Raw genomic sequence first — 23,885 nt, 5'->3', positions numbered from 1 at the left:
GGTAATTTCGAGGATTTATTTACATTTCGGCTTATATAATTATAATTATACACTGTTCTCTAGGGAACACTTTACAAACAGCTATCCAAGTTCGGTGAAATTACTAAGGAAAAATACACCATATAACTAATTGGAATACTTTTAAATTGCAATTTTCCGATAAGTTTTTGGTATCAGTCCAATATACTAGCTGCACCTAATGAAGTTTTCAACTAAGTATGCATAGAAAGTTGTTTCTAGAAAGTTCTATACTTAACATGCCAGCTAAACGAAACTAATAATATATTTTGATATTGTGGTATAAATAAGTAATACACTTCATATTTCAGTTTTCAACAACCCTACAAAACTATTGAAAGAAAGGAGTCCTATTTATTTTCAAACAGATGCATAAATACTTTTAATACATTTTCTTTGAAAATGCGACCATACAAAGGTAGGTATTTTAAGCCAAGTAAGAATGGTGATGAGTGTGGATGAGTGTAGGATGAGTGGCGCGATCTTGTAGTCTTGTTAGTGACTAAGGCCGAACTATTCCTTGGACACAGCTGTTAATTAATAGCCCATACAGCTAATGGCAACTAAGGGACCTACAGTTTATAGTAGAATCTGAACCCCATTTTTGTCTCGGTATTACTACAAATCTATAAAAATAACTTTGTTGAATATAAGTAATTCCTTACGGTTATTGGAGGTTAAAAATCTAATATAGAACTAATTTTACGTTATATCTTTCACTACCTTAATTATCCAATAGTCAATGGTTATTTAATCCAAATATACCCTAGATTAAATAAAAAAACAACGTGGTTGGTTCTAATTCTCACTCTTACCAGCGGGAATTTTTAAAATTTGACATTAGCAAGTTTTTCAAAAATTTTCTCGACGAGGATGGGATTCGAACCCACGCGTGCAGAGCACATTGGATTAGCAGTCCAACGCCTTAACCACTCGGCCACCTCGTCCGTGAGATATAGCACATTACTTTATATAGTACAGTTTGTTTATAAATATTGTTGTATAAATGTTTATAAATATTCACATCATTTATAAGCTTTTATCTGTTTGGAACGAAGAAGTATATCTTTGACTATATACAAAAGTAAATGGTAGCATCATTGACTTTGTATGTACTTATAGCATAAGTGCCTCGTCCGTGTGAAGCACAATCGCTATTGTAATTTATATATACATTTTAATAAATTGTACACCATGCGATGATTGCAATCAATGAAGACATAATTTAAATGAAGTCAAATGTATGCGGATTAACTCCACACAACTGTCGTTGTGTCCAAGACGGTGCAAGAGTAGACACAAGTTATTTAAATTACCATTATATCTATAAAAAATACGCTTAATAATTTTAAATTAATTTTTGGAAGGCGAAAAGACATTGAATTATGGATCTATTTAAAACGCATCAAGTTGAAATTCAGATACGAAATTAATTTCACATAAGAGGGGGTGGGGTGTAAACTTTCTTCAATTGTATAAATGTTCCACTAACATTTTTGCTTAAAATTGATAATGAAACATATGTCTAAATTGAGTTATCATAACAAATAAAGTGTACATAAGTATTTAAACAATATTTTGTTTTAAGTTTTAGAGCTTTGGAACTTTTATAAACTACTCCTTTCGAGGACCAAGACACGACAAAGACATCTACATCAACTGTACTTAAATTTTAAGCTGATCATAAGTATGATAAATCTATGAGGGGAAATGTTAAATGTGCATACAGCTTATCAGTAAGTTGAAGTTTCCTTCAGAAAATCAATATTCAACATTAATACCATATTTCACATCTGGTGACATTTATGTTTTTCAAGCCAGTTTGAGCTAGGACATGTTTATGTACGAGTCTTGCTGCACTGAGAATCGCATGACAAACATTGAGAATACTTGACAGGCAATGTCGGTTGTTCATTCCCTTCTAGGCAAAATATTTTAAAACTTTCCGCAGATTTTCATACTTTTTGACATGTCAGAAAGTCGTAGAGGTAGAAACAAACTAGAAAAAAATATTTGTTAAAAATGTATGCAATTTTTTTATACTATTTCTTTTGCGTTACAAATATACGCAAATCAGTTTAGTTGAGTTGCGTGGTTAAGATTTTAATATGGAGTGAATTTCTTACTTAGTTTCCGCTCTTCTACATGCCAACCTTCGAATAATATGTTGCTCGAAAATAAATTTTTTTTTAGCAACCTCTTCATTTGATGTTGTTTTTTAATCTAACAAACATTAATTTCTTTATTACTCAGCAAGGTGTATCATACGTAAATTTTAGCAAACAAGCAATGAAGAGCATAAATTAAGATTCCATAGTGACAACATGGTATACAACAAATTATTCAAACACATTATATTTTTGTGATGATATTTTTTTTGTGAAGAGAAATGAATGTTGAAGAACTATTGTTATTATGGTAGAAATAATTAAACCTCCCTTTTAGGGACTATATAATTACTTTGATAATGGGTCAGCCAGGTACTGTACTTGGTAATTAAAAAATTCGTTTTTTAGAACCTCAATTAATTAGGTTTGCTAGAAATATTTTTTTTCGTGGGTGGCATTCGATCCCAAGGTTGCCTAGCAGGTATAATACGTACTTCAGAGATATTCCATAGTGTATACAAGTTTATTTTTATGACGCAAAAATACTCATAAAATGGATTAAAACAAGAAATAAACTGCAAAATGCGCTTACACCGGAGAACACTGGGCAAGTTTAGACCAAGAATTCAAAACGACTTAACTTAACCTCAGGTTATTTAACTTTTAAACCAGGTTATTCAACTTCATTAATGTTTGGGAAATGTTTGTTCATACTGCTCAACCTTCCCGTTAATAAACATAGTTTAAAGTTGAGCATTACTGTATTTATACAGGTTTAAAATTATGGTTTAAATTCAATTGTCTTAAGAATTTCAATGTTTAAAAAAATTTAGGAATCATATACTATGGTCCATTAAAAAAAGTTTCAATAAATTCATAGTTATATTTTTTAATCTTCATAGAAATTGGCGTTACTTTACCATACCATGATTTCATATAGTTTCCTTTATAGATGGATGGATGTATTATAGACTGTATGAATAAATAAATATAAAAGTTTAAATAGTTTCCAGGAACTCCTTAAAGCAATACTGAACTGATTATTGATTTAGGTAGTTCGGTTTTTGTTCAAGTAATTTGCATTTTAAAAGTTAAACTTATAAAACGACGAGGAAATAGATTAAAATAAAATCGGCCGCAGCGGTTTTAACTCAAATTTGGTACGTATTAGCCCTTTCATTCTGAACAAAATAGTACAACCCCTTTGCTGCAAACATTGAGGTTCAAAATTAAATGCAGCTTTGGTAATTTTTCCCATAAAATATAATAGTTACTCCCCCGCTTACCCATGGTTGTTGACAAGCTAATGGGAGAAAGTATGTGTCAGATTGCTGATACCGTTTATTTAATTAATTTTTATGTTCTTTCAACAACGCATATTGACCCACTGCATTAACTATTGTGTTATAACCAAACCGTAAAGAACAATTTGAAAAATCTACCCTAAAATAGGAGTAAAAACATTTAGTCGACACGAGCTCAAACTCAAGTTTCGGATTTACAAAAGATAATTCTACTTGTACTGTTAAATTGTTAAGTCAATGTTTTTACTATAGAGAACATAGTTCAATGAAAGTCTCTCAAACTTTGCTACTGGGGAAATCCTTTTTATCACTAGATATTTTCAATAATACGATATTCCCCCTTATACTATTAGTTCGATCAGAAAATCCCTGATGTTTCTACTGTCAGGCTATCAAAGTTACCATTAGAATTGTGTCTGAATTGCTTATGAGAATTGTTTCATTGATTAATTTGTATAAAATATGTTAAAGAATTAACATTAAATTTACTCCTTTCGAGCTATTTATTTCACGATTTCACACTGCAGTACAGGTTATTAAAACAAATTCAAACGGATATTTTCTTAATCACTGTCATATGTTAATATAGTTATGAAATTAATCATTTAAATTACGTGGTAATTAATAATAAATCATATATGCAGCAGTTTTCCGAATTCGTTCTAACATAATATTTTTAACTTAATGTTCACACACTGCTCCGAAACACGGGTAAAATAATTCACACAACCTTAGAACTACAATATACAAATATTGTTTAACTCTACTTAGAAACTCGAGAGAAAAAGTTCAACTTAAACTTTTACAAACTGTCTATTCTTGCTAGATTTACGCCAAGACCAGATCAAGTGGTCAGAGATTAAAAGGAAAGAAATTGGTTTGTCTGACAGTTTTCAAGTCTTTGTTTTTGTTGAGGCCGACAAAGGAATCTGGAATGTTTTGCATTCTTCAGTAAATGATTATTTGCATTTAACACAAACTATAAATTCAACGTATAAATAGGGGTTTTTATTCCTACAATTATTAAATCATCTCCCTAGAAGTAAATACATGTGTTTGTATTTTGCTATAACTTTTCAGTTTAAAAAAATCAATACTGCATTAATAATGTGTGAATTTATAATAATTTTATATGTGATGACTATTTTTCCCTTTATTATGTTAAAATTTGATTTTTTTCCCATTACTTTTCTACAATTAAACCTATATAATTTACGTTCTTGAATTTCAACATAACAACATTACTAAACATAACTAAATATTTGAGACTTCTTAACAAATCGATGTCTTGTAAACTCACAATTTAAAATGGTTAAAATACTTATGAAAGACTAGTACAGATACTGTATGCTTACATTATGTCTTTTGGCGCGTTTCCAATGATAAAAGCCTTATCGAGTTTCTTCCCTAGCCGAGGAACCTTCGAACATTATAACCTTTACCAGTGTATAAGGAGGTTATTAAATTTTTCTCAGTTTGGCCACAGAAAACATACTACTATAACCTTTACATAGTTATTATTATTTTTTTAAATTATAGGTTATAGTAGTATGTTTTCTGTGGTTTGGCGTTCGGATGAAGAGCGTTTAAAAGATTTCTAAACAGTTAAATATTTCTTAAATTGAAGATAAAGCTTTAAACTTTTTTAATTAGGATACTAAACCAATTGAAGGTAACAGTAAATTTTTCCCCTAATTGAAAACATAGGAAGAAAATTTGAATATTTTAAGTAAATTCGCTTGATGTGTCACTTAATCTTGGATTTAGTTAACTGTACTGTAACTATTAAAGAATCTATTTAGATCAAAGGGATGAAATATACAAACTCTTAGCTTGAAATTAAGAACATCTTTTAGATAATTATGTCTTCTAAACTCAATGATAATGGTTCTAACTCATTTGTGTTGTTACTATTTATCAAAATGTATTTAGCTTAATATTTTTATTTACCGAAATCAATAGAATAATTGGTAATTATAACTATGAGCTGAACACCAAATTCTGCTCAAATTCATTAATTGGAACCTGATGTTGTGTTATCGTGCTCGCTATCAAAAGTTTGCCGAATCGATCCTGCTTTTTGATGGTTCGAAACTGGGCCCAGCTGTTCTTGATCATTGGGCTATACATGATCCGGACTGACGAAACAGCTGATCTTAGACAGTAACCAGCAGTAACAAAGCTACACATCTCATTACTCTCCATTCTACACTCATCCTTCTATCATTCGGGTTAAAATCCGGACATAGGTGGCGTCCCTATCTCAACGATTGTTAATTTATAATTGACTATTTAAAAATATTTTTATTACTTGATTTGGTTCTAAACCGATAACAATTGAAAGGATTCAGGTAAAATAGAAAACAACAAGCCACCTCTAGACTTTAGAGACAGTAATTATATAAACTCATCAGGAATTTACCCTGAGAGATTAATGTTCAGTGACTAATGTACCCAGAAAATCCACCGCTTGGGGTTTACAATTACACTGTACTGAGTTTGGGGTTTATATTTTATTCAAACGTAGGATGTTCAATTATTGATCGGTTAATACCTTTATTAGGTGAATGATAAAGCTACGAAACATTGCAAACGTTTTTAAACCTATGAAATGAGTGGCACCGATAAACATTAATAATAAAAAAAAAATAATTATAAGGGAATTATTGGTTTTTGCCCAATGATTGGCTCGTGTTACTATCATTGCATGAAAACAGATCAATGCAAACAGATTCATAGGTAAGGTAATCCAATAATGCATACAGACAGGCACAAATTTTATTTTATATTGATTTAACTGTCACCAAAATACATAGCTAACCAAATTGATAAACAACATAACAAAACAATCAGTTACTTTAAATAGTGTAAGTAGTTTTCTCATACGTGAAATCTAAAGGCTGTTTTATATACGTTTTTTATAGTGGTCACGTTTGGAAACGCTGATGTACTTTAGGACAAATTGTACGATTTGTTCTTTAATCTTTGGAAATAGTTCTAAAGGACAAGCAGTATTTTAAAATTAAGGTTTTCGAAACTATCAACATAAACCACACTCAACATAGATCGGAGTGAACTAACATTAAGCCCTCAGCTAAGGACTGTAAACCTATATGCAGTATTCTTAAATTATGGTACTACTTATTCATTTTGCAAAATTGAATATTACAAAAAATTTAAACTATGTAAAATCAAATAGATATTTTATCCGTCTGTTGTGTATTACGTAGGTGTCAATTATTGCAATACAAATTTGAGAAATCGTTCGTACTAAACTAAACGCAAATATGTTTAATACTTGAGAAGGTTGTCAGTCTAAATCCCAATCTTAAAACCAATCTGTACAGTTTTCGAAATACCGTTAAAAGATTAATGAGTTTTTGTTTGAAGAAAATTTTAAGCAGATTTTCCCATTCGCTATTTTTCCACGCTAGTGACATAGAGAAACGTGAGTATAAAGTTTTGTTTTCAAAAGTCAGGAAATTTTACAAATCAATAATTTTTATATTCCTCCTTGATGTGATTGTATTTTCAGTTTCTAAGGGGTGTGGAGGGGCGGGGTACTTGTTGTTGGGGGTGTTGTGCCCTATACGAGACTGAATGGTGATCTTGTCGATGGCTCTTAGCTTCAAGAGTGTCATCCCACTCAGGGACATTTTTATTTATCCCTCCTGTTTATTAAACAAAGTTAGTGGTTAGTGTCATGTATTAATTTAGACTATAGTAACACTAACCATGTGGACTTATATGGACAAATGGCTGATTTGATTGTTTTACTAACATGAGGAGCAAACATAAAAAACAAAAATTAGAAACAAGTTTTCACACAGAAAATTAGACCATGATCAAATAAACAGCTAGAGATATTATAGTAAATAATGAACACTACTGATTTCAAATTTACACCTTTTGATACTAAATTTTCTGGGTAACATTTTAAATAGCCTATTCTAGTAAATATTTTATTCGGTAAATAGATATTTTAAACAAAATGTGTTGCAAAGGTAACCAAATTTGAGTCAGAAGCAAAATAGTCATTTTGAATAAAATTGTATTTAATATTGTGCATTTAAATATGAACGGATGAAGAAGATGAACATGTTTTATGTTATAGACATTTTTGTCAACATACAGTATTCAATACGATATGCAGATATGTGACTCTATTCGGATAGGGTTTGTGCTGAAAATCAAACTCATGTTTTTTCATCAGCCTCTCGAATCTGTACATTTGAAACAGTGATATCGCCTCTTTCATATTTTTACGGAAATTAAATATTAAAGGGATAAAGCATCCACAATGCATAAATTATTGAGCTGGTGAATGTCAAAACCAATACCGATTCATCAAAATGCTTGCAGTTGCCTTGACATCTTCGTATGTTTTCTCACAACTGGAAATATATACAGGGTGAATAAAAAGTCAAGACCCCCCCCCCCTCTAATATTTTCCCCAGTAAATATACAGAAATATCCTTTTGGTGGTCGTGCAATCTTAGCAGGAATTTTAATTTTATGATTTTGAAATTTTTGAATGTTTCCCCAAAAGGGGGGATTTGGGGGGCAACTAAAAATTTTTCAATGTAAACCCCCATCAAGTGACACCTCATTTTTAAGTGTTTACAAATACTTAAAGAATGGTGAAACTAGAGGTCGCTATCTCTTCTCTATCTAAAATGATAGCCAATATTACTACCATTACGAACCAATTTTACCATTGATTTTCCACAACATTTGACGGGCTACCATTTTGGAGAGAGAAGAGATAGCGACCTCTAGTTTTCACCATTCTTTAAGTTTTTGTAAACACTTAAAAAGGAGTTGTCACTTGATGGGGGTTTACATTGAAAAACTTTTAGTTGCCCCCCAAATCCCCCCTTTTGGGGGGACATTCAAAAATTTCAAAATCATAAAATGAAACTTCCTGCAAAAATTACACGACCACCAAAAGGATATCTTTGTATATTTACTGGAAAAAATATTAGAGGGGGGGGGGGGTCTTGACTTTTTATTCACCCTGTAGATGTGTTTAAATCGTGTAGCTAAAATAGTTGGTAAACAATGATGTGGTTTTGTTGCTAGCTTGTATTCAATTTGTTATGACGTTTAACTGATGAATTGGTTTTGTTTTCACAAAAAAATAATTAGGCCTAACCATAATAATGTCCAGGATTTGTATATTAAAGTATTTAATTTCTTGTAAATGTTTACAGTATAAGTAAAGACATAATAGGTATGTTTTAGAAAGGATTGAATTGTATTTTAACAATCACCCGAAAAATAAGTGTATACAGTGTAATAATAAGTGATGATAATAATAATAAGTAATAATAAGTGTAATATATTATGTGTAGCTCGTAGCCGAGTGTAGGTCTCGCCTTGTAACCAGAATATCACCAGTTCAATCCCAAAAGGCCAAAAACCTTTTTTGGTTGAAACTGGAAATGTTCTTGGCCATTAGTTAATAAAAAGCTCTAGCCAAATAAACAGCTGATCTTGGCCAGTAACAGCTGTAATCTAATTATTTCACTCATCTCACCTTTTACTTGTGTCAGCGTCGCAAAAATCTAATCAAATAAAAAATAAGGTGAAATCGTCCACACCAATATATTTAAAGGATTTACTGAACAGTTATTCAAGTTTAAACAAACGTCCAAAACAAGTCACAGTACAATAGTACGGTACATAAATCATTGACCGTATGCAGTAACGTCTTTTACATATTGCCAACTGTTTCGGGGAAAACAACGATTTCCCGGGTGGCGAACTTCCAAATCCGCCGAGTAATAAACTCACGGAAATTGGCGAATTATGTTTTGGACGCTCAAGGCGTGGCTATGACCGAACAGAACAGTGCTGTAAATAAAACTTGCACAGCTTAATTTATAGTTGGGCGTAACCAGGGGTAGTTTCGGGGCTGCAACCCCCTTGCCAAAATTGCTATTCTATAAGGCTGTAATAATTGCAAAATAATATTAATCCATAGTCTTAGCGGAGCTTTAATTTTATGAGGATGTTTAATTCATTTGTGATATATGTTATATATCTCCTCATATATGTCTTGCTTTCTTATAGCATAGCAATTTTACTTTAACCGCTTGAGCTATGTATATCATAGATTAACCATACTCCCTCTAGTATGCCGGCGACAAATATACTAAGGGAGTATGTTTAATGCTATGGTTATATTAACTGATGCGCGTCTGGTCGATTCCACCATCATAAGAATTATAACAACATTTTTATATATTGCCTGAAGAGAGATAAAAAACCAATATCGATGCACGATATGTGTTTAATGTGCTAAATTAGCTAACCTTTCCATTTTTAAATAACTGTTACGAAAATAACACAACCGAAAATTAAGTTCTTGAATAGTGGTTTAAGAATTCGCGTGTATACGTAGGGCCTACATAGAATACGCCTTTCAACACATTTTGATATGTCAACTATATTGTGAATATTTAAATGGCGACAAATGTGTAGGTATAAAATACATATGTAATACTAGCTATTGATTTCTACCAGCTACTACCGGTATCATACGTAATCGGACTTCTATGAAATAATGAGTTTATTCTTTCAACATTTATAAAGAAATCAATACTTCTCGACTTCTGTATCGAATAGTGTAGGAAGCAGTATTTTACTCGCACAATATACTACAAATTACCTCTGCGTTGTATTGTAAATTTACACGTAAAAACGGTTCTACCATAGACGTTGTATATTAAAAACTCTTTTCACCTTGTTGTAAAATATTTAGGTGTGTTGGTGTGTTCGCTGTTGGTATTCAAAAATACCTTGCACAAAGCTTAAAACATGAAAGTATATTTTGTATTTAACATTAAGATGGCGAAAAACAAGAACTGAGTAATACATATCTAAATGCACTCTAGACACATCCAGCAGAAACGTACCTTTCTAGCAAGCTATGCAAGTATTTAAGAGGGAATATGTTTCATAACTGGTACACGAATACAGCATTTTAAAACATACAAATGCATACTGTATTCGTTTGGAACAGTTTGGAATAAGTTTGAGAGAGGAGAAAAAACACTTCTTAACAATAATAATTTTAAAAGTGACTGTCAGATGACTACAACAGATCAGGAAGACATTTGGCAAAGAAATCAGCATAAAAATTATACTTTCATCTTTTGGGATTACCGTTAATAATTTACACCATTCTAAGAATTGATTTCCAAAGTAAATTTACTGGAGGGGTACATTTTACTGTATCTTAAATCATCTTCATCAGTGAATTGATATTGAAAAATCTTCTATTATATCCGCATCACTATTTTATCACGTTTAGAGAGGGACCACCAAACTTGAACAAAACCATAACATTAAATCAGAGGGTATCACCTATGTCTTGTTATAACGTAGTCGTAACAAAAGGTGGAGGTGCCCATATTCAGGTTGCATACTAAACAGGGCATCTTTCCATGCTTCAGTATGAGATATCTGCACAAATGTTTTATGGGAAAGCGATTAAACTATTTTAATGAAAGATCAATATGTAGACATTAATATTAGTCATGTCATGTGGTTAAGTCAAATTAATTTTTTCAATCATCAATTTTAAAAGTTAAAATAAAAAATCGCATTTCAGAAAATGTAGTTCTTTATTAGCTAGAATGAATTCGTCACCTGGTGGATTTATAAAAGTTTCTAGTTTATTTTATTAATTTATTGTGTCTCTCTACCCCAGTGGCATATTAACATCTTTTGTACGGCAGCTGTCAAAACTCTGGTCTTGTTGCTATGTAATTGTTATTATATTACTGATTGAGATTGGGATACTATTGCGTGTATCCATCTAAATATAAGTAAAGAAGAATGGGATGCTGTGTATGGCTTTGTTACTAAATGAGTCCAGCAGTTTATTATCCAAGACCATTTATTAAAAGTGCAATGATCAAGGACAGCTGGGTCCAGTTCCAAACCTTACTTAGACTTTAACCAGGATTGAACCAGGGCCCTTTGGACTATGGTGAGCAGAACTACTCAGTTGGGTTTCTCGGATTGCCTACAGCTTTAGTTGGTGGGTAACGATATCATCACTAAGTATCATGATCAAAAACAATCTTCCAAAACGTTTCGATCCATCTCAACACAGAGTTTAAAAATTTAAAATACAGTAAATGCACAAAATACATGTCACTCCTGTATTGGGCATGACAGATCGAAATTTAAAATACAAGGCATGTTATACTGAACATATTTGACTTTAAACTCGTCCATCTTACAAGGTTTTACTATATAATAGGTGTTAGACATATTTGATTATGTTATACCAGAACCAACATTTACATAGCTAAACATAATTTATCACAGTTAAAGGCCGTTGGTGACCAGATGGATTTGAACTCTGACCTCTAGTTCAGAACCTATGCGCTCTTCCCACTGAACCAGCCACGCCCACAAATGTCCTATTAAGTAAGTGTGTACATAGAAATCTTACTATAAGAAACTTTATACCGTATGTCAAAGAACAAAATCGCACACGAAACTAGTGAAATATGTTTTTGCACTGTAACAATAAGTAACTTAATATTTTAATTTATGTCTATGGCTACAATAGCAGTTCGACGTAGGAAAAAGGAAACGATATTAGTATAAGACGTATTATTTATTTTCAATACAGCAACTATAGTATATAAACAACAGAGTATGAAATATGGTTATCCATCGGCAGAGTTTTCTTGCCAAAATTACTTTCACCAACTTTATTGTTCCAAAACATTTATTCTATTTGCTTGTATTTTATAAAGAAATATTATTTTATCCTTTTCTCTTATCTCTCATATGATATTTATTTGTATGTACTTCTGTCATTTCTTATAGTATTGTTTTGTATATTTTGGTGAATTCCCCATATTATTACCGATAATAATTGATACAAATTTATCCATAGCTATTACCGATACCGTGGGTCTCGTAGTAAGACGAAGATCCGGGTTTTCGTTTTGATGTCTCCAGAGTCAAAATACACCATCCGCTAAAACTCACAAAGGTATTGTCTGTTAGTAAGATAACTTGTCCAAAAATCTTCTGATATTGATAAAATATGGCACAGACGTATTAATAAAACTACGTTTTTCCGGCCGAATTCGTGAACTAGCATGATCGGATCATGGGAGCGACATTTCATTTCTTGGGTTTATGGGATAACAATTATGCTCCTCACTTTTCACCCTAAAACCTAAAATAAAAAAAATCTTACCAAGGTCTTCTTTTGTAGAGCTTAAAAACAAATTATTTTGTACATTGAAGTGTTGTACGCCAAATGCTTACGGAGAAAATTAAAAAAATTAAAATTGCCATGTTATTCTTATGGAGAATAAGTAATCTGTTGTAGTTTGATTGTTTATGGATATATTTTATCAAGTCTGGAAAATGTATTCATTTTATACAAGTCTTTACATTTTACTAAAACCACACTATTTCCTTCCCTGTAGAGAAGAAAACCAAAGCACTTGTTGAATCTAATGTTATTTAAGTAGAGAATACATCTAATATTTTTGAGGATATATTTAAGTGAAATCCGCTTTCACTTTTAAATCCATAAGAATGGAAATTCGTTTAGCCTGAAAGTTTGCTGCTGTCGGGTATTTATCGTAGTTTTAATATTTAAGCTATTCGTAAAATTTGCATAAGAGAGAAACTAGGTGTCATAACATCTAAGCACACTCTAATGTTGAATAATAAAAAAAATAGTCTAGACCTGCCCTCCGTGCGTATCGTGTTTCCCGATACCGGGGTTTTTGTAAAGTTTATTTATTGTAGTATTTTCATTTGTGATGTAATTAATTAAATGTGTGACATTGAAAGATTTTAACTTCGACGACTTCCTGGAACGGAATTTGAACGAAACTGCAGTAGTCTACTACTAGACTACTTACGATCACTCTGACAGTGTAAGGTTTTTAAAACCATTATTTATTTTAAAAAATAGTTTATAACTTAAGAAGTTTTAATTATATTTTAAGTTGAGTATGAATCGAAGGTGACTATAGAAGTCTGAAGACAGTAGATTTGTTACTGTCAACGATTACGGTTTCTTGACCCCAAACAATTTTCACAATGGTCAAGGACATGTAGGTCCATATATATACTTAAAACCTAGCTCTAAACCCCCTCCCCCTCCAGGCCCACGCTGAGTCATAACCTCAAATTGAGCATAGTAGAGAATTTACAACCCTTACAACCGGACACGTTGGTAATGTAGGTTTGTAGGAGAATGAGACGGGTGGGGGAAGGGTGGATAGAGGGGAGGGGGTGGATATAACCTTTGACCTTTACCAACTATTGATCGCTGACGTTTCTGTCCGTATTTTTATCTGTCTACCACTGTTTGATGGTTGTCATTTCACTGATAACCTGCGACCACCAGTTGATTCTGCTAAACAAACTTCATCTGCTAATAGTCAACTTTTACTCCCTAGTTGTGGATTATATGACGTCATCGATGAATTGATTCGGTTGTTGTTTAAAATTATCGATTGTTCCGTTTGTGATCGGATTTACGTCACAGAAAATTCGATGTTATTCTTAAAGGTTTCAATTTAATTATGATGATTCTACCTTTATAATTTCCTTGCTGTGTTGTATCTTTCGTCGTTCCTGTTGGTAGTAGGTGTTTTATAAATTATTCTGTGTATTTAGGTACGTTGGGTGTGTAATATTTAATTTTATTTCTTTTGCTGCTAGCTCCAATAATATTACTGCAGCATTTTTTATTTCCATTTCAATTTCTGTCCACATTTCATATAGGTACACAAGTTAATTACAATGATTAACTGATAATTTGTTTATTTTTCCATATTTTTGTTTCATCATTTTAATTTTGTTTTTATTTTATGTGTTTCCTGGGTTTTTATCTTGTTTATTTGATCTATATGCTTTTTAACAATCCTTCATGAATATGTTAAAAACATTTACTTTTGCTAAAACTAAGTATAAACTTTTCTGCTAACTATAAATATTATGTTGTGGATAGTAGCCTCCAGATTGCCAAATAATATTAAAAATGTTTAAATACCTGCTATCAAGCAATCCATTTAATTGCAGTTGCAACTAGTTTCGACTCCTATGTGGAGTCATCATCAGGTGGTACAAGGACTTCTTCGTGCTTCACATGAAGAGCGTCATATTTAACACGTAAAAATAAATAAACATTTACACACTGATAAGTAAATGTTTCGTGTCCGTAACGTGTTTTGTGTCGTGTGTAAATGTTTATTTATTTTTACGTGTTAAATATGACGCTCTTCATGTGAAGAAAGAAGAAGTCCTTGTAACGCCTGATGATGACTCCGCATAGGAGTCGAAACTAGTTGCAACTACAATTAAATGGATTGTTTGATAGCAGGTATTTAAACATTTTTAATATAAATATTAGCTAAAATTTCCCCTCAAATGCATTTATCAAACAAATCAGAGTTGATTCCATGAAACAGTTTATATAAATTGATCGTATAACTAGAAATATAAATTCCAATCTGGATACGAAACACGCATCGAATTAGGCTTCAATAAAACAGGACGACTGGCCATGCAGTAGTATTAATTAACAGAATTTTTTAAACCAATAAAATAATTAATGTTTAGAACACAAATAAATCATACTACTTATCGTTGCATATGGATTAAAACACTCCAAATGAAAAATCCTCATAGACCAGGTAAAAACGTTTATACGGTTTAAATTTGGTTTAACCAGGGTTAGGTTGGATACTTATCTTTTGTTTTTATTGTTATATAACCAATTTTTGAATCATTTAGTCAAAAGAAACGCACATAATTATAAAAGATGGATCACCCTAGGTATTATAGCCAAATAGCATAAAACCCGTAAATTATGCATTAAAAAGATGACAAACATCAGTGCACTCTTTGTCAGTTATGAAAACCCCACAACGTAGGCTTAAAATTTCACTGATACGAAGTGCGTATACGTGTACACTATTGCCATTGTAGTAATATTTACTATTACAGTAATATACTAACTCAATGATACTACCATTTAATTTTGAATATAGTCAAAGATATACTTCGGTCGATTTTATAAATAAAAGACCCAATTTCTGACCTTAGTTTACACAGCGATTATATTTTTTCTTATTTATTGCATTTTTTGTATTGATTGACGTTTGCTGTACAATGCATAATTGTCAAAAAGCAACAAATACATTATTATTATTTTATACTTCATCGTACCAAACAGAGAACAGCTTATAAAAGCTATAAATACTATCATATTAAAGGTGTAGACAATCTACTCTTATACTATGTCAACTCCTTTCATCTACACTGCACAACAATATTTATAAACAAACTGTATTATATAAAGTAATGTACTATATCTCACAGACGAGGTGGCCGAGTGGTTAAGGCGTTGGACTGCTAATCCAATGTGCTCTGCACGCGTGGGTTCGAATCCCATCCTCGTCGAAAAAATATTTTATTCAGCACTCTTTTGAGGCTGATAGTTGTTGTGTTAGGGGAAAAAATCAATATTTTGACACAATAAGTGGATTTCAAAGACCACCTTCATCGAAAAATATCTTAATCTTACTTTTCTTCTAGGCCTACAGCAACTATTTTTTGCCTAAATAAAAAAATATATATAGTAAATTCAATTCATACAGTATTTCAATGTTACACCCTTTTCACGAAAAAAAAAACATTTAATCATTTTTGACGGTGCAAAAGAGAACGAGCTGATGAAAATACTTCTAAATAACTTTGCAATTAGACCATTCAAACGATAGAATACATTTTACTTATTTACTTTCACAATGCATTTAGTTTCAAAGTATATTTAAACAATACATATTTTAACTAACATTACTTACTGAACAAGGATGAATAGACGAGGCCATTACCTGCAAAACATTAAATTTGTTACAAATTGCACATTTAAAAAACTTAAAAACGAAGAATATAACGTTTACAAAATCATGTACCCGTACGCTTCCTACAGCTGCCACCATCGATGTATGCTCTACACTATACAGGGAGTTATTATACATCGATGGCTGCCACTCGATTATCCGCCACTTGGTAGTACGATACACTTAATAATCCGACCACACCAAATGTATCATCACCCTTTATCAGAATGCAGTTACGGAATTAGATACACTATCAGAGCCTATTGGTTTTTGGATGTCCAAACTTTATTCAAACCCTAAATAGTCGAGGCAACATTTATTTACTTTTCATAAATTATAGGTTAATTTTAGTACCATTTTCGGTAATTTTATGAATTTGATAATCCCACACTGTTCGGTTTAGTCCTGTCAATGTAAGACTTTCGACAATTAACACTCAGACTAGCAAAAGCCTACAACCTACAAAACAATTTAGTGCCGGAAATTTAAATATTTTATCACGACATTCTGTTTGAAACACTGTAAAATGTTTCTTATCAAAATTAACTTTTTGATATTTAATTTTTGAGGTAACCTACCCTTAGTGTTTATAAATTAAAAGTTTTCGCCCCCGGGTGGGCTCGAACCACCAACCTTTCGGTTAACAGCCGAACGCGCTAGCCGATTGCGCCACGGAGGCTCATGCCGTAAGGGTGCGGTCTATATGCATGTTGAAGGGGTTGAAAATAATAATCTAAAGCTTGGATGGTTTAGAAATATTGTACAGTAAAAATTTGTGTCTATAAGTTTTTAAAAGTTAATCCCACTAACATGGTTATAGGTCAGAATTATTTACTCAAAAATATTCCTTGAGCGTCTTATGACCTTGGAGCTAGTCTGTATTTTAATTCAACTGTGTAAAATAACATATTCCCGTTTTCGCTAAAGGATCACAAATTACTAAGGAGTTGTTAGAAACAAAACCACACACTATTGCTATGGGTTATATTCTAAAACAATTCTTTCTATCACAAAGCAAAAGATATATAAAATACTGAGCTGTGTGGATTTTTTTATTTGTATTATCACCCAACCAAACTAGCTGATATAAATTACAAACCCGAACGAAAAGAAATTTTATTTCAAGTGGATGAATTGAAAACCAAACAGGATCAAGATAAATTCAATGAGAACAAAGGGAAAATCAGCTGATCGTTTTCCCTCGCTCTAAATTGCATCATAGGAAACTAATATCAGATGGTATAGACAATTGTTATTTTGTTTTAGTGGATTTCCTATATAGGGAATAAGCTATTACCGTAGGTCTCATGGTAAGACCCAGACCCGGGACCGATTTACTTTTTCGTTTTGAGATCCCCAGACGCCAAAAACACCCTCCGTTCAAATTCACATATGTATATGTGTCCGTTAGTGTAATAACTCAAGCAAAAATGATCCAATAGTGATGGTATTTGGTACAAACGTGTTAACCTACTACGTTTATTCGAACGATTTTGCGAACCAGCATAATTCGACTGTGCGAACGGGGGTTTATGGGGGGTTTTATGGGGTAAAAATTGGGGTTTCCCATTTTTGACCCTAAAAACATATAATTTCATTATTTCTTTCCAAAACATTTTGTAGAGCTTAAAAAAATAATTTTGTATACTTAAGCATTGTTGTACCGGTATGCCTAACGGTTACGGAGATAATTAAAAAATTTGTAAATTTAAAATTCCCATGTTATTCTTATGGAAAATAAATACACTGTTTTAGCTTGTTTGTCTATGGATATATATTTTAATCAAATTTGGCAATGTCGTTTTTTTATACTAAACTATCAACATTTCTATTAAAAAACACACTTAAATACCTTCCCTGTAGCAGCAAACCTAAGTACTGATTAATGTTATTTAAATCTTATCTTACTAATATTATAAATCTGAATGTTTGTGAGTTTGTGTGTATGTTTGTGTGTATGTTTGTGTGTGTGTTTGTGTGTGTGTTTGTTGCTCAATCACGCATAAACTACTGGACGGATTGGGCTGAAATTTGGCATGATGATAGCTCACATTCCCGATTAACATTAAAGCATATTCTTATCTCAAAGACCCTTTCGGGCTCCGCCCCAGTGGCTCTGTAGTTCCCCATGTTAATCTTATGATTTTTAAAAGGAATTAATGAATCTTAACAGCTGTCTCAATTAAACAAGTTGGTTCTGTTCTATCATGTTCAACAGCATAGAAGTTACAAGGATTACCAACAGGGTGCAGCACTATTAATTTTTTTTAAATTTATGACAACAGCTAATTTTTAACCAAAAGGTGAGTGAGAGCGAACGAACTTCAACCTTGAGGCGAGTTAGCGTAGCGAACGAGCTAACCTGAAGGCAAGTGAGCGCAGCGAACGAGCTCCAACCTAAAGGTGAGTGAGCGTAGCAAACGAACTTCAACCAGGACGTGAATGAGCCATGCGAATACTTATGAAGCTAAACGGGGCGAAGCCCGCGGGTACACCTAGTAGGAAATAACTCTGACAATTTTAAGGGAATATTTTAGTAGAAATCCAGTAAGTTAAATGGAAATTCACGTAGTCTGTAGGCTCGCTGTGGCGGGGGTATTTTGAGTAATGAGAAAGGCTTGATACTAAAATATCGGAAATGTCTTATATGACTTATTTACAAATTTGGGGATAGAAGAGAGTTGAGTAAAACATAAATAGAAACACTCTTTTCTAAATAACAAACAAGATACAATTTGAAAACTGAATTTGATTCCTCTTGTAACTACAAAGTGTTCCATTTGTTTTCCCACAAAAGGCAAACACAGACCGTTAGCCTTGTTTTGGACAACCGAATGCCAATTAAAAGTCAGGCTCTGTAAATCGAAAGCCGTCCACTCCGCTGATTTAAAGCTGACCAATGCTTTGTTAACTCAGCAGCCTCCATGAGGCAAACATTGACTTTGGATAGTACAAGTTTTGTAAAACCATTGACTGTTGAATAAATTCATAAATAAAGAAAATACCGTAAAAGTAGATTTATCTGGAACAAATTCACTCCTGTTAATAACTCTAGATTCTAAAATGACGCTGTGATGTATGGAGAAAAATTATAAATAGCATGAAAATAAACCATATGGAGTAGATTCTTGATACAGATCATAATATATTAGTTGCTGAGCTATCTATTAATTAAGTTTGTTGTTAGAAACAAGATCTAGGTCCTGGCAATAGACGTAAAAATTCCAGTGACACAAAAAATTCAAACAAGTAACATCACTATCAAACTAACAATTGTTCTCTATCAATAATGGAGTTTCGAGTTCAAACCCTTCAAAACACCAAAAGCTATGATCTGGCGGTTCGGATAGGCAGAACCATCTAATTAATAATATTTATTTTACTGCTCTTCTTGACACCAATTTACCTGTACGAAATTAGTTCTGAAATGTACACCTTTATTAATTAAAATTAACTAATAATTTTAATCAAGGTAGTTTAAATTTCCACGAGTCTGTTATGAAGTTTGATGCCAGGACGTATACAATGAGTTCCTTGTCACTAAATCAACATCGGCTGAGCAGTCGACTAGGTACGTCACGAAGATCATAAAATACAATTAAACCATAACCGTAAATGTCGACTCGGTTATACGTTTTGAGCGTTCTAATTCTATGTTTAAGCAAGGACAAAAACTTTTGCCTATTTTGCACATTATGCTTATTTGTAGTCAATATTTTAGTATAACTTGTAAACACCTGTTTTGCCTAGCAGTTGCAGCTTACCTTCAAGCCCGAAGACTGCTGGTTCGATCCAAAATTAAATAGAATCTGGAATGAGTTATAATTCATTTGTCATCAAGTTAATGGAGTTCTGTTAGACAAGTGCAACGGATTAAACGTAAAACCTTGTAAATTTGTAATTAATTTCAATCTACTTGTTCCACTAGTATTGAAACAAATTCACTTTAGAATAACAGAAATAAACATCGAGTATACATCAGAACACTCAATCGTAACCTCGAAAGACATCAAAACAAGATTTTGATTTTACAATTTGAAGATTAATCTTTTAGCACAAGTCAACGCTACGTGGTTTGAACGTAAATTTACTTATGCTAAATAGTTTGTAGGATCGTTGACTTTAGATACTAGTAAGAACTATGTATAGGTTTCGTTTCCACATTATACTCCATATTTTGTTGAATTAAGTATGTAAGTATGTATGTATCCATTTTATACAACAAACTTGGCTATGGAATATTGCCTTGACCCCACATTAACGAGAAAACACCTTTAAGTTTCATCTAAATAAGAAAAGTTTAAATAATTTTGACAACGTTAAACGTGTCTGCAGGATTAAAAATCAAAACAAAATTCAATTTATTTGAGCGATCAAGTTAGATGATATCTAAGAACAGGAGGTATGAAGAAGACCAACACTTTAAGATTGTTTGATAAAATACAGGAATAAAAATCACCAAAAACACAAAACCAAAGAATTTAAGTAGATTTGTTATAAAACTACACATCCCACTGCTAGTCAGTCACAAAAAGGATTGCACAAAATTTTAAATTTCTATCCATCTAACAGAATATGTTGCTCAGAATACAGGGAAAATTGGCTTTACTGTTACATGAGACAAATGTAAACATTGTCAAAGTGGTTCAAAGAAATCAGCTGTTTAGAAGTCAGCTGTTTTTGACTGGTTTGACAGACAGCTGACAAATGTCGTAGTGTACTGGGTTAGCGCCAATGTTACTAAGAACCCGTTCAGTATTCAGTAAGTTCTAACTCTTCTCTTCTGGGTATACTAGCTTACATTGTTGTACAGAATTCTTGTACGATAGTATCTTTCTATTGTAAAATCTTAAGACAATTTTGATCTATGTTCCATGTCGAGTAATAGTGTGAGAATGTATTGTTATTTTTTTTAAACTAATTTTTAATGTCAGATAACAAGAAATAAACTACTAAACGCTCTCTTTGTAAACCGCACCGAACTACTTAAACTACTACTTGAACTACTTAAACTTGACTTAAACTTAGAAGGGTGATATATTACCAAGTATCTAAAAAAACCAATTTTCAGGGATATCTTCAATAAAAAGAACGTTCTCTACTACGGTAGATCAGACAGCAGGACTTTTCACATTTAGAATGATTATATGACTAGTGTATAATTTTCCAAGCCGATGTAAACGTTAAAAACGAGGGATTTTTACAAAAGAGAACCGGAAAATACATTGCACGATGTGAACTCTTTTTCATATTTGTTTTAATTAAAACTATCAGTTCAAAATAGCAAAGTATATGTGTATATGTATTTATCATCTTTAAAATCATTAGTATAATGGTAAAACTAACCTGGCATATACAGTGTAAAAGAACAAATGCAATCAAGTAAAAATTGTCAATCAAATTCTAAGCTATTCTAGCTAGACAAAATGGTTGATTTTTAGACGATTATGTGTATAACACACATAATATATAACTTTATAACAAATTAAGCTCCATCAGCTCAAGTTTAAATAAATATTTTCAAACTTTATGTTGATATAATTTCAACAAATATTTGTAACCTAATAATGATGTTAAATTTTATATAAGAGAAAAAATAACAAAAATTTGTAGTCCAAAACCATAATTTGCAGAAAGGAAAATCGAAGGAAATCGTTTTCGTACCCAGGATAAAGACTTGAATATCATTCACTACATAATAGTTAGGCCTACTGACATAATTAATTTGTATTCATATGAAATTAACATTTTGAAAAATATTTTTTTTTGTAATTATATAAATACTACTGTACATAGTCATAAGGATACTGAATGTTTACATTATGTCCTTTTGGCTCGTTTCCAATGATAAAAGCCTTATCGGGTTTCCTACCTAGCTGGGGAAACTTCGAACATTATAACCTTACCTCTGCAAGTTTATCGGTGTTATAAGATTTCTCAGTTAGGCATGAGATGCAAAGCGTGGAAAAAGGTTTTGAAATGCTTAAATATATTTTACCAGACAACGATAAAAATATGGAACATAGCAATCATTTTAAAATAACGAAAAAAGCTTTTGAATATGCAACTATCCGCTTTTTTAAACTTTAATATCTTAAAAACAAAAATATTAATCGTAAATCTTCAATGATTAAAATTTATTTTTAGAACTCTAAAGACAATAAGTATAATAATGAAAGCTATAGCCCCTTACCAATGTATATATAAATATACTAGAAGTTACAACATTGTGTAAACTGTTAAAAGACTAAAACTCACAATACATTTTCCCTTTACCAAAATAAGTAGGAATTTACCTAATGAAAGGTTTACTCAATAAAAATGGGAAATAAAAAAAAATTAGTTTCACTTTTTAGCACCAAGGATTGTAGTTTCTGGATATTACAACTGTTTGACCTAAGTAGATTTATTTTTCAAACTATAAATATTTATATTTTTTCTTAAGAACGTGCTCAGCTACAAGAGCAACCGACAAGCCACCTCTCGACTCTAGAGACAGTATTTATATAAACTCATCAGGAATTTACCCTGATAGATTAATGTTCAGTGACTAATGTACCCAGAAAATCCACCGCTTGGGGTTTACAATTACACTGTACTGAGTTTGGGTTACTACGTCATAGTGACGCCAGCTTTGCCCAGGGGGTAAAATTCCAAGGGGATAAAATTCAGTTGACATAGATAGCTAATGGTATCTATGATAAAATTGGACTGTACACTTTAATTCAAAGGGTAATTTTTACACGAGTTTTACCTGAAACCTAGTCGGGTTTTGATCTGGGCACTTTTGATACCAGATACTACGAGGAGGTGAATTTAAGTCTCGTAATCGTGACAAAAATAAAAATAAAATCTTAGAAACTGTACAAAATTTGAAAACAGAACGTAAAGCAGCTCAATCCGTATTATATTTCGAGATCAATCCATTATTAAATTATCTTGTTCGTGATATAAGTACTTGGTACAGTACCTATTGATATTATTGAGACCAAACCTATTCTGAGCTGATAAACCGATTACCTGAATCCTATTATTTGGATAACCATATGATAAGGTTATTAATCACTTAGGGTAACATGCAATAGCTATTTGTTATGAGTACATGTACTATACCTCATATAATTAATCATACATCGGCTGTATTAATCGAGTAATTAGTTAGGTCAACTACCAAAGTGAATAGAGTATGGTTTCATAATCTAAAACTAAAAATTTTAAGAGTACAATGTTTTATACTATTCCATGTCATTTTAAACCTTTGGCTTAAAATAAGTTTTATTAATTTTTTCATCATATGTATCTAAATCATTATTAAAAGCTACATCGTTTTTAAGTATTAAAAATTCCAATCGCTATAATTATGGACATTTTCCATACGCCACGTTTTAAGGGTAGTCTATTCGCGATCTTAGCCCCCTTCGGATGTTCTTCGGCATTTCAAAGCTATTAAGTTGAACTTATGGGAATTGTTTTATCATGTTTTCTGGTGTAAACAAATATCTGCAGAGTTTATATTTTCTGTTAGTTTTTACGCAGATTATTGAATATTA

General features: G+C 32.0%; 2 non-coding genes across 2 annotated transcripts; one reads left to right on the top strand and one right to left on the bottom strand.

The window, feature by feature from the left end:
- Positions 1–883: 883 nt before the first annotated feature.
- On the bottom strand, positions 884–965 carry Trnas-gcu (transfer RNA serine (anticodon GCU)). Its single transcript has one exon. It is a non-coding gene; the product is annotated as a tRNA-Ser (tRNA).
- Positions 966–15,810: 14,845 nt separating this feature from the next.
- Positions 15,811–15,892, top strand: Trnas-gcu (transfer RNA serine (anticodon GCU)). Its single transcript has one exon. It is a non-coding gene; the product is annotated as a tRNA-Ser (tRNA).
- The last annotated feature ends 7,993 nt before the right edge of the window (positions 15,893–23,885 follow it).

Source organism: Macrosteles quadrilineatus, unplaced genomic scaffold, assembly GCF_028750875.1.
Source record: "Macrosteles quadrilineatus isolate MER2022 unplaced genomic scaffold, UCM_ALF_1.0 Scaffold_9__3_contigs__length_116548681, whole genome shotgun sequence".
Taxonomy (NCBI): Eukaryota; Metazoa; Arthropoda; class Insecta; order Hemiptera; family Cicadellidae; genus Macrosteles; species Macrosteles quadrilineatus.
The sequence above is the reverse complement of the archived record's forward strand: the minus strand, read 5'-3'. Positions and strand labels throughout refer to the sequence as shown.